This window comes from Chamaea fasciata, unplaced genomic scaffold, assembly GCF_029207755.1.
Source record: "Chamaea fasciata isolate MVZ Bird 193981 ecotype frontalis unplaced genomic scaffold, bChaFas1.0.hap1 SCAF_9, whole genome shotgun sequence".
NCBI lineage: Eukaryota > Metazoa > Chordata > Aves > Passeriformes > Sylviidae > Chamaea > Chamaea fasciata.
Genome location: NW_027094094.1, coordinates 8399543 through 8415825, shown reverse-complemented (window position 1 = coordinate 8415825; position 16283 = coordinate 8399543).

Sequence of the window (16283 nt, the reverse complement as noted above, 5' to 3'; positions counted from 1 at the left end):
AGAGTAAACAAACTGCATAATTTGCTCCATCCACGTGTACTTGTCCCCTCTATGCTGTCTGTCCCAATGTCACACGCTGCAGCTGCATTCAGCAGCTTGACTCCCTCCCTCTTCCCTCAATTCCTTCTGTCCTCTGCCAGCGAGCACAGCAGGGCATTCATTCCACTATCTTCCCTGTTTCTTCACCAAAAATATGATCCAGTTCATTCAGGTGGCAGGGGTGAGCCCTGATCAGTTGGGCAGAGGCAGTGTAGATCAAAAAACATAGGAACATCTTGTAAGAGAGCTGTCAAAGCAGTCCCAGTTTTACTGGGACAGACAGTACTTCTGTCTCAGTTAGAGAGGTTTAGGTGGCTGGATGCTTATCTGGAAAGGCAAAGATCCTGTTCTTGGTGGAGGAAAAAAATTTATGGCCAAGGAAAGAGTGAACAATGGGTCTACCACTAAAAAAGGACACATGAATGGAGTGCTCAGACCTGGTCTAATACATGTTCAGGTATCGAGATTTGAGTTCATACTCAATGTCAACACATTTCCACAGCCTTTGTTGAGGATGTATCTACTCCAGCTTGAAAAAGTTTCTCAAGAGTAGGTATGATTTTACATTTGGATTCTCCAGTGTTGGGACACTTTTAGATTCAGTCGGAAAGGGTTCTGGGGCATGTTGTCTAGACTGTTCTTTTGCCAAGCAAGGTTGGACCAGGTCCTTAATGTCCCCTTCCATCCTGGTGTTTATGATTCTATGATTTTGTGATTTGCCAGCTAAATGACACAAAAAGTCGATGTTCTCACAGCTGAAGATCTACATTTAGTTTTTCCTTGAGGTAGGCAATCTCCATCAGAAAATGTATGTTTTTCACTCACAGAAGCAAACAAATATTCTCATGAAACTGATGCATAAAATAAGCAAAGAAAGCACCCTCCTGTGAGTACAGCAGCCTGCTAGAAGTCCTGAGTAAGCAGCATTAGAAATCTATTGCTTCATGGAGGCTGGAAAAGGTTTGTTTAATATTTTTAGCCCAGTTGACAGTTTTGCTAACCTCTCTCCCTTTAGAACATTTTTCACATAAATATTTTTCAACAGCAAGTTTATAGAAGCAGAGTGGTAAAGGAGCAGGGAAATATAAGAGGAGCAGGTGAAACTGGCAATGCAGGAACTGAGACCTGTAAAATACCAACTCTGCAGCCTGATCTCTATCTGCTCTCTAGTGGATGCCCACACAGGAAAACTTCAAAATTCTCCTGCCTACAAATAAATCTGATCTCCTCTGGGCTGCACACACATACTTCTTACATACCTCCAACACACAGCCCATCGCAGTGCATTCAGCTGGGAGCCCTGGCCCCTCAACATGGGAACTCTGACCCCTGAAAAGGACTAAGAGGAGCCCACGTGTTGCAGACATGCACCTCGGTGGTGCCTCTGAGCACCAGATCCATGGTGCTTTTTGTGTCCAACTCCAAATGGCCCAGGTGCCACTCAGGATAACTGGCTTCATTTCAGTGTAATGCTGAGATCTAGTCATAAAATAGGAGTGTGAGCTCTTTATTTGTTCTTGACTGCTGATTTCAGGCATTCACAGAGGGATAACCATCCCAGAAGATGACAGGCAGTTATTTAATCAGTCTTTTTCTCGTTGCTACAAAAGAGATTTTTTCCTATAAGTTTCCAGATAAAGGTGAAACCATGGCCACTGAGAATTACAGATTATAGAAAGGTCAGGCTGCAGGAACACTCCCACCTGCATGCCCTGAATCCTACGGAAAGTATTTCCTGAGCCTAAAAAGCAGAAAGAATGGTAAAAACTCACTGGAATGGAAATTCTGAACATGTATTAAATAACCAGGTGTTAAGGGAGGCTGAGGTGATGGGACTGGAGAAAAGCATTATTTGTGGGGAAGTGATATCATGACTAGAAAAATCATCCCTTTCCTTTGTGCTGAGGTCCAGCCTTGCAATGAGATCAATGCTGGAAGAGGCTGTGCCAAGAGGCAATGCCTCCACGGCAAAATGTCCCTGAGATCCAGCTAGAGAACATTTCAGCAGTGCTAGAGCCCTAGCAGGGGACAGACTGGTGAAAATCACGTGAATTTGTGTGATATTTGCTGTTTTCTGGCAGGTCGGGTTGTTGGATGATTCAGCTATGCATAAACCTCCGTCTCCTCCCTGCTGTAACATCAAATTACCTTTACTTCTCCTCTCTCCCTTCCTGTGCCACTCATTTGGATGGAGGTTAGGTGACCTGGCATCGTTTATTCATGAAAGGAGCCCTGTAATATATGTACATTTGTTCTGTGTACATGGGGTTAATTTATTTTTTGCAAAAAGTGCAGACAAAGAGCCCTGAAGCTAAAAATCCTGTATTTTCCTTCCCAGAAATAGATACTGTTGTCCATGCTGCAGTGGCTGTCCTGCAGAATTTCTCCTGCCTCATCTTCAACACCACAGGGAATTTCAGCTGCTTGTACAGTCCTTGGCCTTACTGAGATCAGGATAACAGTGCCAGCCTGTTATCCTAGCCTGGTTGATTTTACAGCTTCCCCTACCTCCTCCAAGCTATAAATTGGATTGGGGAAACCAATTTTTTTTCTCTGGGGAACCACAGAGGATCACAGTTGGTGACTGATGTCATCCCATTCTCACTACCCAGCTGTAACTCATGGGCAGAAGATACGTTGTCTTCAACAATTAAAAGGTGATTTAAAATTGGTTATCTATCTCTCATGGCAGGAAGTGTCTCCAGTTTAATTGTGAAACTTAACTCTATCAGAAAACTCCTGCCTATCCCACATGAGCAATATGGAACTTCTGAGAAAGAAATTGCATTTGTCACTGGGGAATAATAAGTCTTATTTATAGAGTAGCCCATGCATGAAATCCTCTGGGCAACTAACAAAATACCGTCTGGCTTTAAAAAAAAGCAACAAGTAAAGTCTGAAAAAATATCTCCATGTAGTCCAATAAATGCCAAGAGGGGTGAAATAGTTTCTTAATGTTTTTAGACCAAATGTGGTCAGCAGTAAATGAGTGTCAAATGGATTTTTAACAGACATTTTCTGGAGTGGCTTGCCTATCCTCTTCCAAGCAGTTAGTAGCTGTGTGGGATGATCAGAAAAAGAAGAGAGAATACAGCTGAAGAGGTGACGATGTCTTGACCTTCAGCTCATCAGAGCACCCCTTCCGTCTCTCAGCAACTTTCATCTAAAACTACCGAAAAAACTAATACAGAGATGGCTCTGCTGAGCACCAAGTGACATTAATTTTGCCCTCAGATGTGGCAAATTAGGAGAAAAGGCCTCCTGTTTAAAATATTTCCCTGTTAAGTCTTGAGGTCCCATCCCAAGGGAGGAAATTTGGGGTTTTCCCTTAAATTCATGTGAGCAGGGCAGTCCCTGTTCTCTGAAGGGGCTGAAGTCACGAGGGAATCTGAGGAGACCTGGGTGACCCTTGAAGATCTGCTGGTCCCCATTGTCAGGGGTGGGTGTCACTGATCATCACACAGAGGCAGCACTGGGGAAAAAGTGTGAGAAAGGACAATAATACCCCGATCCCTTTTACCCCTGGCTGGAATATGTGTGAAAATCCAGGGAAGAGACTGGGGACCAGAGCCAGAGGTGTTCCCCATGTCAAGATTCTCATCTCTACTTTAAGGAAAATAAGAGTGAATTAAGGGTGCTATCAAAAACCAGATGATAATTTATGCAGGTACAATACATCTCTTAATATCTTCCTTCCAACCACATTTTCTGTATGTTGCAGCTTTTATTTTAATTATTGCATTCCAAATGACTTGCCTTTCAGTCAGCAAGACCGAAAGATCTTGAAAGACCCCAGAAGTAATTTATGAGCAATTATCTGATTTTCATTTTTAGCAGCCTGTACTGTTCCGATTTCTGTCACCTTGGAATATTCTTCGCTGCAGTGTAGATAATTTAACTAATAGGAGGGACACCCATTTAAAAGGGGGCTTTCTAATGACAGGCCCTGCTGAGCCTGCTGACACTGGTGCTGGTAGTTGGAATTATTATGGTGATTCTCAGCATTTTCATTAATCTCTTCTGCATTCTCTGGGGTTTTTGAGTTGAAATTTGCCAGGCAAGGTCTTAGCAAAGTAACAACTTTTATTCTCTTTCCTTAGGGCCTTTTTTCCTGTTGTGAGAGTCTATTAAATAAGTTAAAAGTAGTTCACAAAACTACAAATGAAGATGGTGACAACAGGCTGAAGGCATATGTAGGGAGAGCAATGACTGTCTGCTGGAGCAGTGAGTTCCCCCTTACTCATGCTCTTCACCTGAACATCTGAGTCGAGGAGGGTGGTGGAGTGTCTGTGTGTTGGGAGAGAGGAATGAAATGCGTCCAAAGAGCCCTGTGAGGGCTGTCAGATGGGTCTCCACCTGGCAGGACATGCGGAGCAGGATGCAGAGCATTCACCTTCCCTCTCTGCTTGTCCAGGCACAGCTGAGGTGTCCTCCAGAAAGTGTTGGAGAGTGGGGCGAGATGGTCACTGGGGCAGCACAGTCACAACCATTGTTCACTCTCTCTGTCCACCAAGTGGCCACTAAGTGCAAAATCTTGTCTGGTTTGACAATGTTTGACCAGCCCTGAGAGGATAGGGATCTTATGGAAGAGCTGGTGGAACCAAAGCTCTTGCATTCCTGAAGCACAAGGGCTCCAAAAGGTTCCCTCTTGGACAGAGAGCTCCACAGAGGTGGTGGAACCCAGGAATCTCTTGTCATCACGACACCAGCTGGGGAGAGGGTGCCCACAGCTCTTGCAAACCAATTAACCAGACATGCCCTGGCAAAATGAGCATTTCCTCATTCTGATCACAAATAGAAATAGTCTGTTTCTATCCCCCTTGGGTTAAATTTGCTTATTGAGATTGCTGGTGATTAAGAAGACAAGAAAATTCCACTATTTGCCCGTACAGCATTGACTGCAGAAGGCCCTATTTTCGTGTGGAGCATTTGGGTGCTACCACAATCCAAATCACAAATAACACTTTTGTGTTTATCTTGTCTTCCCTTTGATCTTTCCCACACTGTGATTGCTGATAGATTCAGCTAGCTTAGAAACAAATATTTATTGCAGCTATGCTCTTCCATAAATAGAAATTGTATACTTTTAAAATTTTTTTGAGTGTGTATCTGGAAGCTAAAGGGAAGGAAATCACAAGCATTTAAAAAGTCACAGGATGTAAGCATGTGCACGTGTCCCACGTCGGCACTAGTGCCGAGCTGAGCACAAACACCACTGCTGTTCTCAGCAAACATCAGAGTCTTCAGACTTTCAAACATTCAGTATGCAGAGGAAGAAAAGGCATGGCAGCTACCAGCTAACTGGGAGGTTTTGTTTTATTTCTCTCTCTGTTCCTCTTGAATGCACTTACAGGGGGTGGCTCAGAGGATTCAAACTTCTTTGCTTGCTTGTAGGGGAAAAAAAAAAAATCATCCCTGCTTTGGGAACCCAACTTCTCTGCCCAAGTAGGAAGTCACAGATGTAACACATCTGTAGGTAAGAGAAATGCTCACCTTGCCCCCACCCTGGCACATCAGAAGTGAAACCTAGGTCAAATCTTTTCATGTGTTGCTCATAGTTTCTTTAAAATAGTGTTTCCACTGATGCACACCAACGTGATGAACATTTTTTTCATGTATTATTAATGCATTTCTTTGTACCATGTTCCAAAAAAAAAAAAAGTTTTGATTTATTCCACACCTTAAACCCAATGTGACAAACTAGTGAGATGGCAGCAGGCTGCCTCTTTCTTTCTCCAAGATTTGAAAACTGAAGTTAAAAGTCTGGAATTATACTCAGATGCATTCCACTCTTGTAATATTAACATTTTTTTTATTACCTGAACTATTTTCCCTGTCTCCCTTGACTCCCACAGCAGGGACTCTCATATTATTTCCTGCAGTGTTCCACCCCCACTTTCAGAGACCTGGATTTGAGGAGCTGCCCTACCGTTTATCAAAGCTTTTCCCTTGGTCATCAGAGAGAGTCTTGTCTGGTTTGGGCTCTATGAAATTGTCTGCTTCTACTTTTTTCCTTGCTTTTTCTTCCTCTTCTTTGTATCGAGTTATCTGTTCACAGCTGAGTAATCTCAGTAGAACTGCGGGGATGGAGATCTTCTTGCCTCACGTCAAAGATACAGAACCTTTTTCAGCTGAGCCAGGGATTGGTGATACAGACAGGTATTTATAAGTGCTCACACAAAGTAGGCATGAGGTGTCCTCTGTGGCAATTCCTGTGCAATATTGTATTGATCATATATACCTCTGACCTCCTTTTCTGCCCTCTAACCGTACAGTTCACCTCCACCAAGACTAACTGCTTTCAGTCTTCTTTACTGCTTGGTGCCTCTCAAGCAGCAACCATCTTTCTGGGAAAAAAACAAAAGAAAAGAAAATAAAAACCCAAAGAACACACACGAATCAGAAAAAGAAGGTCTTTGTTTCTTTTCTTCAAGATGTAGGATTTTCTCCCTAACCAGGGCTGTAAAATAAATAATATCCATTCCTAGGTGAGCCGACATATTTAAATCTCAGTGGATTGTAAAACACATTAAATCATCACTGTATTTATCCCACAGAGATTTGGGAAGTATTTGTTTGACAAGAGAGAAAAGAAATTTAAGATTGAGGTAGGTTGCAAGATAATAGATTTGAAATTGCCAGTATTGTTGTACAGAGAAAAATCACAGATCATTTCTCAGTGAAACCATTGCTACTAAATTTGTAGACAGAATCCATCATCAGTAAATATTTTAAGGATATGATATTAGTTTAGGTGATCCAGCTGCAGAGTGGTGTGATATGGCTCTAAGCAAACATTTTGGTTAAACTTGCTTGGGGGCTAAATTCTTTGTGAGCTTTCAGCTCTCCCGTTGGTGATCTTTTCCTCACAATGCAAAGCCCCTTCCCTGCCTGTGCTTTACTTCTGAAGCTCTTTAAAAACATTTCTCCCTGAAAGCCTTTCTGTGGTGCAGGGAGTTCACACAGGAGGAAATTTTAAGTTGTCCCTAATCTCTGTCCATTTGTGTGACAGTCCCCTGCATGGGAGCTTCTCAGAATAGAAATTAGTTTCTCTTTCCTGTGAGTTTGGAAATCACCTAGCCCAAATCAGCACCTGTGATAAAGATGCTGACACCAGTGTTGCAGATGGCTATTATTTATTTATGTGCTTGTAATGGGGTAATGGAGTGCTCTCACCTAATATTAATAGAAATACCTTTCTACAGCAAATATATATATATATATATTTATATATATATATATATTCTAACATATATATAAAAGTACAGATAATGGGAACATTATAAACTTCACTAATCAGGTCTTTAAATATTTGCTTGAAGAGAAAATCTGAATCTCTTTTATCTCTATTTGTTTTTCAGTTATTTGGGGAAAGAAAATGCTTTTATTCCCTCAAATATAATTGTCATGTTTTCTTTTTTAAAAAACAGAGAGGAAAGATCCGTCTTCTGCTGTGTTTTTTATGTTGCAGCCCTCTCTAAGACTGGGCACTTGTGGGGAAGTTAATTACTTTTTGTGGCTACTCTAGGTGACAACTGCAATCACAAAACACGGATGTTTGCTTGAGATTCTGAGATATAGGTAGAAAGCAAATTTGGAATGCTAGATGGAATGCAAGGAAACAAAATCTCATTCTAAGAGTAAGACACAATCTGCTAACCTGACAGTGAAAAGGAAACCCATATGAGCTACATATACCAAACCAAGATTTACCAGCCTGACTCAATGCACCCTTACCAGAGGGTTGTAGGAGTCTGTTTTGCTAATGGTTACAGAACACAAAATCTTCAAGGTATTCGTGCACGTTTTGTAAACATAAAAAGTGGGCAAATCTATAGAATAATTTATACCCACTTTTTCCCATTTCTTTTTTCTGACAGCATAACTCTGCCCATACTGTGCTGAAAAAAGGGTTTTGCAGATTTATGATGTTAACTGTTGAATCTATATTTATGAGTTTCCACAATGTTTCTGTAATAATAAGATTATTAATGTCCTTTTTACTTAGTATGAGGCACTAAGGCAATCAATGCATGAAACTCACCCGCCTGTAACAGCGGCTGGTTCATTAGCCAGGGACTGCTGTAAAGACTGGGGTGAACATTAAGAAGTCTGCATTTATTTTTAGCAGGGACTCGATATTCTGTGCAAATCCAGCATGAGAAAGGGGAGTGGATTTCTCATTGGCAAAGAATCCTTTCCAGAATGGCCTCATTCAAACACTTTATACCTTTTCTTTCTAGTCCTGCACCCTAAGGTGCTGGTGAAAGAGCATGAAAATCACAGAGAGGTTTTTTTGGTGAAACTGGTCCTCTGTTTTGAGTGTTGTCTGCTGAGTGTGCTTCTACCAACAGCTGTGCCCATTTAATGCTTTGTCTAGTTGCCATTTTTGGCAATTAGCTTGTGAGAACCTCATGTTGAGTCCTTTCAAAAGCCTCACACAATCTTCAGACATACCTTGCTCGTGCTGAATTCTGCTCTGTCCTTAGCATCTCTTTTCCTTTCAAGTGAGACCAGGTTAGATGGGGAGGCAGTTCCCAAACCCTGAATCTTGCATCCTTTTGAGAATCCCCAACCTTGGTGACACCCAGGTCCCTTGGTGGGCACTGAATGGCCTCACCACGGATGTGTGGTCCAAAAGGCTCTGATCTAGCACTGGAATCCCACCCTGTCCCTGCTGAAAACATGGCTTTGGCAAGGACAGGTTGTGAACATATTCGGTTCTTAAGCCTTAATTAATCAGACTGGAAGTCCACTTGCTCAACTGAAGAGCTTGCAACAGCATGTGAGAGTGACAGCTATGGAAAATGCCATCATTAAGGGTATTTCCATAGTGTCTATGGCTCTCCATCAGCAGGCAGACATCCCAAAGCAATGCACGCAGTGTTTCGAAATTAATATAAAGTGTATATGAGCCACCTTTGTAAGTTTGATGTATATTCAGGAAGCTCAAACTGAGGCTCTGACCTGAATTTGGAATTGAGTGGTCCTTTCAGTTAAGTAAAAGCTCATTTTTCATGACTAGAATCCATTTATTAGGTGAACCAAAAACCCCATAAGCAGACAGTTTTAGGATTTCAAAGTGCCTTCATACAGGTTCTAGGAAACAACTTGCAAAACATGCAGGAATTTATACAGAGATGTTTAATAAATCAAAGAGACACTTACAACAATGAACATCACTCAGTTTAGGTGATTAGTTCTTTACAGTCATTAGGATTGGAGACCAGAGTGTGTGGACTAGTCTCTTTTTATAGATGATTGATGGGATGAGAGAGATCAGAAACAATATTGTAGACAACAGATGAACAGAGAATATTAAAAAAGCAATGGGGGGAGGATTGAAGCCCTGCTGAAAGATTAAAGAATAGAAAGAAGTACAAATGAGCAAATCAATTATTGTGTGAAGATTTCTAGGATGTTGTTTAATTCATATTGGCCTGTTCTATATTTAGTTTCCTCACAGTTTCTTTTTTTATTGATGTTTCTTTTAGTTCCCTCTCTGGAATCTGATTCTAAGATGCATCATTGAATCATCCTTTGAGGGGAAATGTTACAAAATGAGACCCAATCTAGCAAACATTTTCTGACAAGAGCCATCTTGCCTTAACTAAGCAAAATTCAATGATGCTGTTTCAGAGTATGAAAATCACTCAAAGGAGCAAAAAGTTTGGAAATATGGGCCATGGAGGGGGTACATCTTCTTTGGGAGGGGCAGAGAAGGAAGGGGAAGGGGTATCTTAACACATGCTTTTTCCTTCCTCTGGAATTTACTTGAACACCCAGTATATGGGGCAGATTGCTGGAAGGATGGACCCAAAAATGTCCAGAGCAAATAGGATTTATGTGCAGGGTCTGTCTGTCAGACCCCCTTGCTGGATGCAATGTCAGGATTTGGGCAGCTCCCACCTGGGAACATCTGTTCAGGACCAGCTCCAGGGGCCAGGGAAAATGGGTTTTCACTTCTTCTCCTGCCTAAAGCCTTCTTTTCCAAAGCATCCTGTACGTGGTATGAAAGATCCTTCCCTCAAGGGGGTTTTTTGCTTCTGTTTTTAGGATCTCACTCAGGTGCACAAGTGAGGATGTCAGAGAGGACAAACCTTTGTGCTAGAGAGGCATCATGGTAAAAAAAAAAAGGGGAAATAAATACAGATGTTTAAAATCATGTTCTGTTATAACAGACCACAGACTTTAAAATAATGTAACCATATTGCCCTGCTGTCTTCAACATGTCACTAAAGAGCCGAGATCAGGCTGTTCAGGAATCAGTTCCACTTTGGAGCACAATTTCATTAGTTTTATCAATAAATTATTCAGTTTTTCAGTGCTTGGCTTAAGAATGATTATAACATATCTGTAATTTCTTTTAATGTGAACACTGGTACATGCTGCCACCCATACCAGCACCTCCACATTCAAAATCTGCAGTGGAAGTTTAGGGGCCTGTCTAAACCTACGGTATGAAAAGTGCTGCTTTACTCACAAAATATCAACTTTTTATCAAAAAGTTCTTTTCAACAATAGCTGAAAGAATTCACTGATATCCTTCTTGTGAAGCATTTCATAGGAACGTAGTGACTCTTGACTCTTTTCTTCTTTCTGGAAGACTATGATGCATTACAGGAAGATTGTCAACCAGGATATTCATGTTTCTGCCAAGGGTTAGGAAAGGAGGAACTTGACAGCTGCTATCATGAAACATTGTCATGGTGGGCTCATATAAAAATTTCTCAACCTTAAAAATGCTCAGCTTTTGGTTTAGGAGTCTGAAGCAAGAAAATCATGGAGAGCTGATACAGTTGTCAGTTGTTAACAAGAGAAGCCTCACTGGACACTGTCTGCATTTCCCTTTATGAGCCCCAGACTCTGATTTTTCATGGTGCTGGATCTGTCCTTTCCCAGTCTGGCCTTTTGAAAATTGTGCTGGTGATATGGGCACAGAGACCCACCGGGCTGCAAATACCTTGCTTCCATCATTTTCACTGGGTCTGGCTCTTCGTACCTTCCATCAGGGTATCTTTAAACCCTGCAAGGTTTGACTGCAATGAGAAAAGAAACTGGAGATTCAAAAAGATGAAAAAAAGAGATCTGGTAGCTGCTTGGTCAAAAAAAAGGCTGGTTAAAGAGAACCAGAGGGAAGCAGGAAAACTGTGCTGAATGTAGTGAACTAGGGGGAAGAATGGTGGTTGAAGCTTTCAGAGTAAGATAAGGATGAATGAAGTGGAAACAGGACACAAAATCCCTTAGGATCTGCTCACAATTCCAGTGACTAACTTACAAACTATTACCACTGCAGTTAGTTATCTGGTGCTCACATTTAGCGTTGCTGCTCATTTCTCTCATCTGAGAAAGTCTGCTAAAAACCATGATCAGTTTTACTTGTGGTTACCACTGCTACATGGAGAAAAGTGCAAACTTTGCTGTGCTGTTTCTGTTACAAGTTTCAGAATCTTAAATAGAGAAAAAAAACTAAACTTGTTTGACTCCAACGCTGTTAAAAATGAGCTTGAATACTGGAGCAGTGTCTACAGAAAAAATAGCTTTTCAGAAAGAAAATCCAGGTCAAAGTATAGATCTGAGATGAGGGAACAAAAAGAGGAATTGTAACCTGAGGAAGCTGAGCTTGAAATTAATCCACATCTTCATGCTCAACAAAATTGGCCCTGCTTATCACAGCAGGCCAGCCAAGTTGAACAGGAAACCAAGATAAACATGGCATAAGGCTACTCATGTCGTCTCCTCCACAAGGAGAACAAGAAGCTAAGGCAGGATCTACCACCACGTACAGCCTTTCAGCTGGCCATTCAGATGAACAATTCTGTCCATACTCACTAATGACCATTAGACAACACATGAAAATTTAAAATCTGCTTCATGTGCTTATTTAGTGTGCTGCACAAGAAAATCTATACATTTTAGGAGAATGAAATATTTCTATAGTTTTTACTGAAAATTCTTTGGCTCTGGCAGAATTGCATAGCTGTGCCCATGACATCTGTGCATCTTTGCACCTGAATTTACTTGTCTCTGTTATTTCAGTCAGACAATTAATTGAGCAGCATAATTAAATTATTCTGCCAAAGAATTCACAGATATTTAGTATGTGTATCACTGTATGATTGCCTGTTGGATTCCTCTCCTGAAAACAAATGATGATTCAATGAAAAATGTGTGACTCTTCTTTAAGGTAACAACACTACAGCAAATAGGAAGAAAAAATATTTTTTAAATTTCAGTAATTATTATTTAATGATGTAAGTTAGAGGCATGTTTGGGGTTTTTTAAAACTCAGGTGTTTCCTAATCTGTGATTGCCCCTAAATGCAAGCAAAATAGCATGGGGGTCATATTTTATTACAGCTTTGCTTGTATGAATTCCCTCAGATTAATGTTCCTGCTCTCTACTTTGCCTGGAGAATGACCAATGGGGTGGAGGAGGTGTTTGGTAACTGGAGCAGAGAGACTATATTAGCTCTACCTTTGCAGTCTAAAAATATCTCTTTTTTTAGGATGGTTGGACAGAATTTGGCCCTTGGGATTTATAGCCTAGGTAGGTTAAGTGAGTGCTGTGCACATTAAATGCAGACTTTGAGGTAGGCCATCGCATCTTTCCTAAAATGATGTTACCCTACGGTCAGATTTTGTTTGTTTTTAATACTCTGTAAATTTACTACAGGGGCTTTGATGCATGTTTTTCAGCTTGAAAGCAAAACTGTCTTCCCTCATCCACCACTTTACAATTTTAATGCTTTTAGCAGGCAGCTCCAAGACACAGAAATGGGCTCAGAAAGCAGCACAGCTAACAAGAATATCTGGAGCTGTTCTAGGAAAGATTTAAAAGAATACCCAAGAGGCCAGAAGAGGATAGAAAATCTTTTAGCCAGGTGTCTGTCAATCTTTGTCTGAGCACATGGACAAAGCTCCACCGTGGCAAGTTGTTCTTCAAGGTGGTGTTTATGCACCTTCAGAGGAAGAGTTTGATACCAAATCAGTGTCAGAGAGAGGCTGCTGGTCCAGGTGTGCATCCCTGGGGTGGGATTGCCTCTCTCTCCAACAAGCTCAGCTTTTTGCACCAGCTTTGAGCTTGCATAAAGCCTTTGATGAGTTACTCCTGGGTTACAGCAGAATGGACGAGGGATGAGCCCTCATGCACATCCAGCAGAACTTTCTGCTGCCTGCACTCACTCTGTTCTTTGTTTGTTTGATTATCTTGAAATTTTTAACTGTGCTTTTGATCCGAGCCCAAGAATTGAAACCATCACTGGGAATGTGCTGCTAGAGGGAATTATGAAGCAAAATGCAACCACAACACTTTAAATGTTGATTTAAGGGATGTCTAGACCTCATGCTGGCTCTCTGCACCAAGATGAATTTCTCATAGAGAATATCCCTCCTCCACTTTCCAGATTTTATATTAAAATTCAAACGCCTATACTCTCTCTACTCCAGTCCTTCTGTATAAAGAGGAATAATAGGGCTACTGCTTTCTCATTTTCATTTGCAGTTTGAAAAGGGCTTGTATTTAATGGCAGTGGAGGGAACACTAAAGTGGAAGCATGAACAGTGTAGGGCTTTTGAGTTATTAGGTTAATTAAAGAAAGCCACAAAAAGGTAGCAGTGTAAAAGACCAAAGTCAAAGCATCCTTGCATATTCCATGGCATTGCTGTTGACTCTGCGGAAAGTTGTTCATACCCTTGAAGGGCCTGGCTTGTGCTTCTGTGGGCTGATGTCAGCAACTATTTCTAGAACTTCTGTTTTTGTTAGAGTCACATAGTAGATGTTTTTATCTTGCTTTTATCTTTGGAAGTTTCTCTCTTCTCTCACATCTGTGGTGATTTGTTTGTTCTGGTGGTAAAAACTAGATCTGCAGTTAGTGTGTCTAATAGCATAATAATCCACATACACCAGGCACATAGAGGTAGATCCAGCACAGAATATTCATTTGTGTTGGTGGATAGAGAAGACTTATCAGCCAGGAAGGGTTTGAAATGCTTTGCAGGATCAGAATTCAAGTGATCTGTACAGTGGCAGAAAAATACCCAAGAGTAATATTTTTTCAGTGGAAATTCCTATTTTAGGGGGGAAAAAAGGACGAAGTAATATTTCTGCTGTTTATTCTGGCAACCAAAGCTGCTCAAGCATTATAGAGTATAATACTCAGCAGTGATTCCAAATAAATCATTTGAGACTACAGTCTTTTAGGTTACTTTTTCCTTCCTTTATAGTAGACATCACAGCTAGGACAGGGCTTGTCTTTTGCCTGGAGCTGCTCATTAATACACGAAAAAATAGTGAGCCAGAAGGTTTTATTAATTAAACAGACAGGACATAGTGAAAGTAGAAAAGTTACTAGCCACATTCCTGTGATGGGAATGAAAGAGTATTTAGAGAAATCATTTGTTCAAGGCAGTATCGACAACGATGCAGAAAAACTCCAGCCCACCACAGTCCTGAGCCAGTACTTCAAAGTTTTGTTTTCATCTATTCATTCTCAATTCAAAAGGTTTTGATGGTTCTTATCTTTTTTTTTTTTTCCCCCCCATGTTTGTTGTTAGAAGACACCTAAATTGTCACAGAGAAATGCTTCATGTCTGATGTGCAAGACATGATCACTAGGATGGGCTTGGAGATTCAGGGAATAGTCAATTCCCCCAAAACAACCCACCTGTACCTACGTCCTGCACCACCCTTGAAGCCTTTTGCCATGCACAGCAGTGCAATATACCTTATGCATTTCCATGCCCAGAAGGGTGTGGCCATATCCTGATGGACAAGGAAAGCAAGATGTGCATGTGGGCTCACAACTTTGAAATACCAGTATGGTTCCAGAGCCTCTTTTCAGTTTCTTGAATTTCCCTGCTGACAAAATATTTCCAAATATAGGAAAGTGAAAGAAGGATTTTCACATGTTTAAACTTCCTATATAAACTTCAATCCATCTCCTAAACCCAGAAGAAGTTGCAGGGAGGTTTGCCTTCCCATTGGGTCTGACATGAGGACCACTTTGCCACTGTCAGAGGCCAGAATAAAAATGGATCCACTGGACATTCTCACTGGTCAAAATCCTCCAGGCAACAAAAAGAGACTCGCAACCTTGTGTCTTGCATCCTATTGTGTGGATTGATGTGGTATAAAGGACTGTGGCCGTTGTGCTGGCTCTCTGCACATGGCAGGGTTTCACTCAGCAGCTTGAGAAGGTCAATTAATTATTAAATAGGACCCAGAATAACAGGGTAAGATCACTAGGTGCCGTGTAACATTTTTTTACATATCATGAGCTGTGCACAAGGGCATATCTAAATAAAATGCATAGGAAATAGCATCACACAAATATGATCTACATTTTTTCTTGATCAAAGAGGCTGAGGGAAAAAATAATTAAAAAGTAAAAGCCTTATGCAATGAGATTTAAAAGAAAACTTTGGAGGCTGACAAGACGCATCTGGCACAACTTCAAAGTCCATCAAAGTACATATAATCAATGTTTGTCAATAGCAGTTTTGCATCCTTTAATTTAACTTTCATGGATATAAAGCATGATGTTATTAGGATCCAGTCCATACCTTAATTCTGTTTGAGATTTGATGAATCAGGGCTCTATTAAAATTCAGTGCAAATCAGCTTACTCAAGGACACATTACATAAAGTCGTGTGTTATCTAACTCCTTTTATCTTGCTGTCTTTCTAACTAGTTAAAGAATCTGGAATTTCATAAACTTGTACTTGTGACTGGCCACCAACATGCTGTCTCAAACACATATCTCTTGTAGTCACCTGCTACATGGTATGCACATGTGGAATAGTCAGGATACCAAAATTCTTTGTGTATTTTTTGGTGTCTGAAATCTCCTTTAGGAATGTTCATGCTCCAGAACAAGGAATCATCAGAAGCAAGGTTCTCTGGCATCCAAATTTCAGCATCTGTCACTGTAATCGAGCTCTCACAACTACCTTTTTCATCTCAAAATCACATCCAGGATGGAAAATTTTGAAGCCCTTGGGATTTCACTGTTTTCTTTCACATATTTCATCATGTGGACACTATTTGTATCACCTTCTTCCTTTTAAGGTTCTAAACTATCTTGGAGAAAGAATGCTCACTTCATTTGTTTTTGTAACATGCAGCACAAACAATATCTGTTAAGCAAAAGTTTGTCAGCATTTCCACAACAGAGGGTTGTTTATTCTTACAGTAATACTCTGATTTCCTGAGTTGCTACTGTTGTTACAAATGCTTCAGCCTC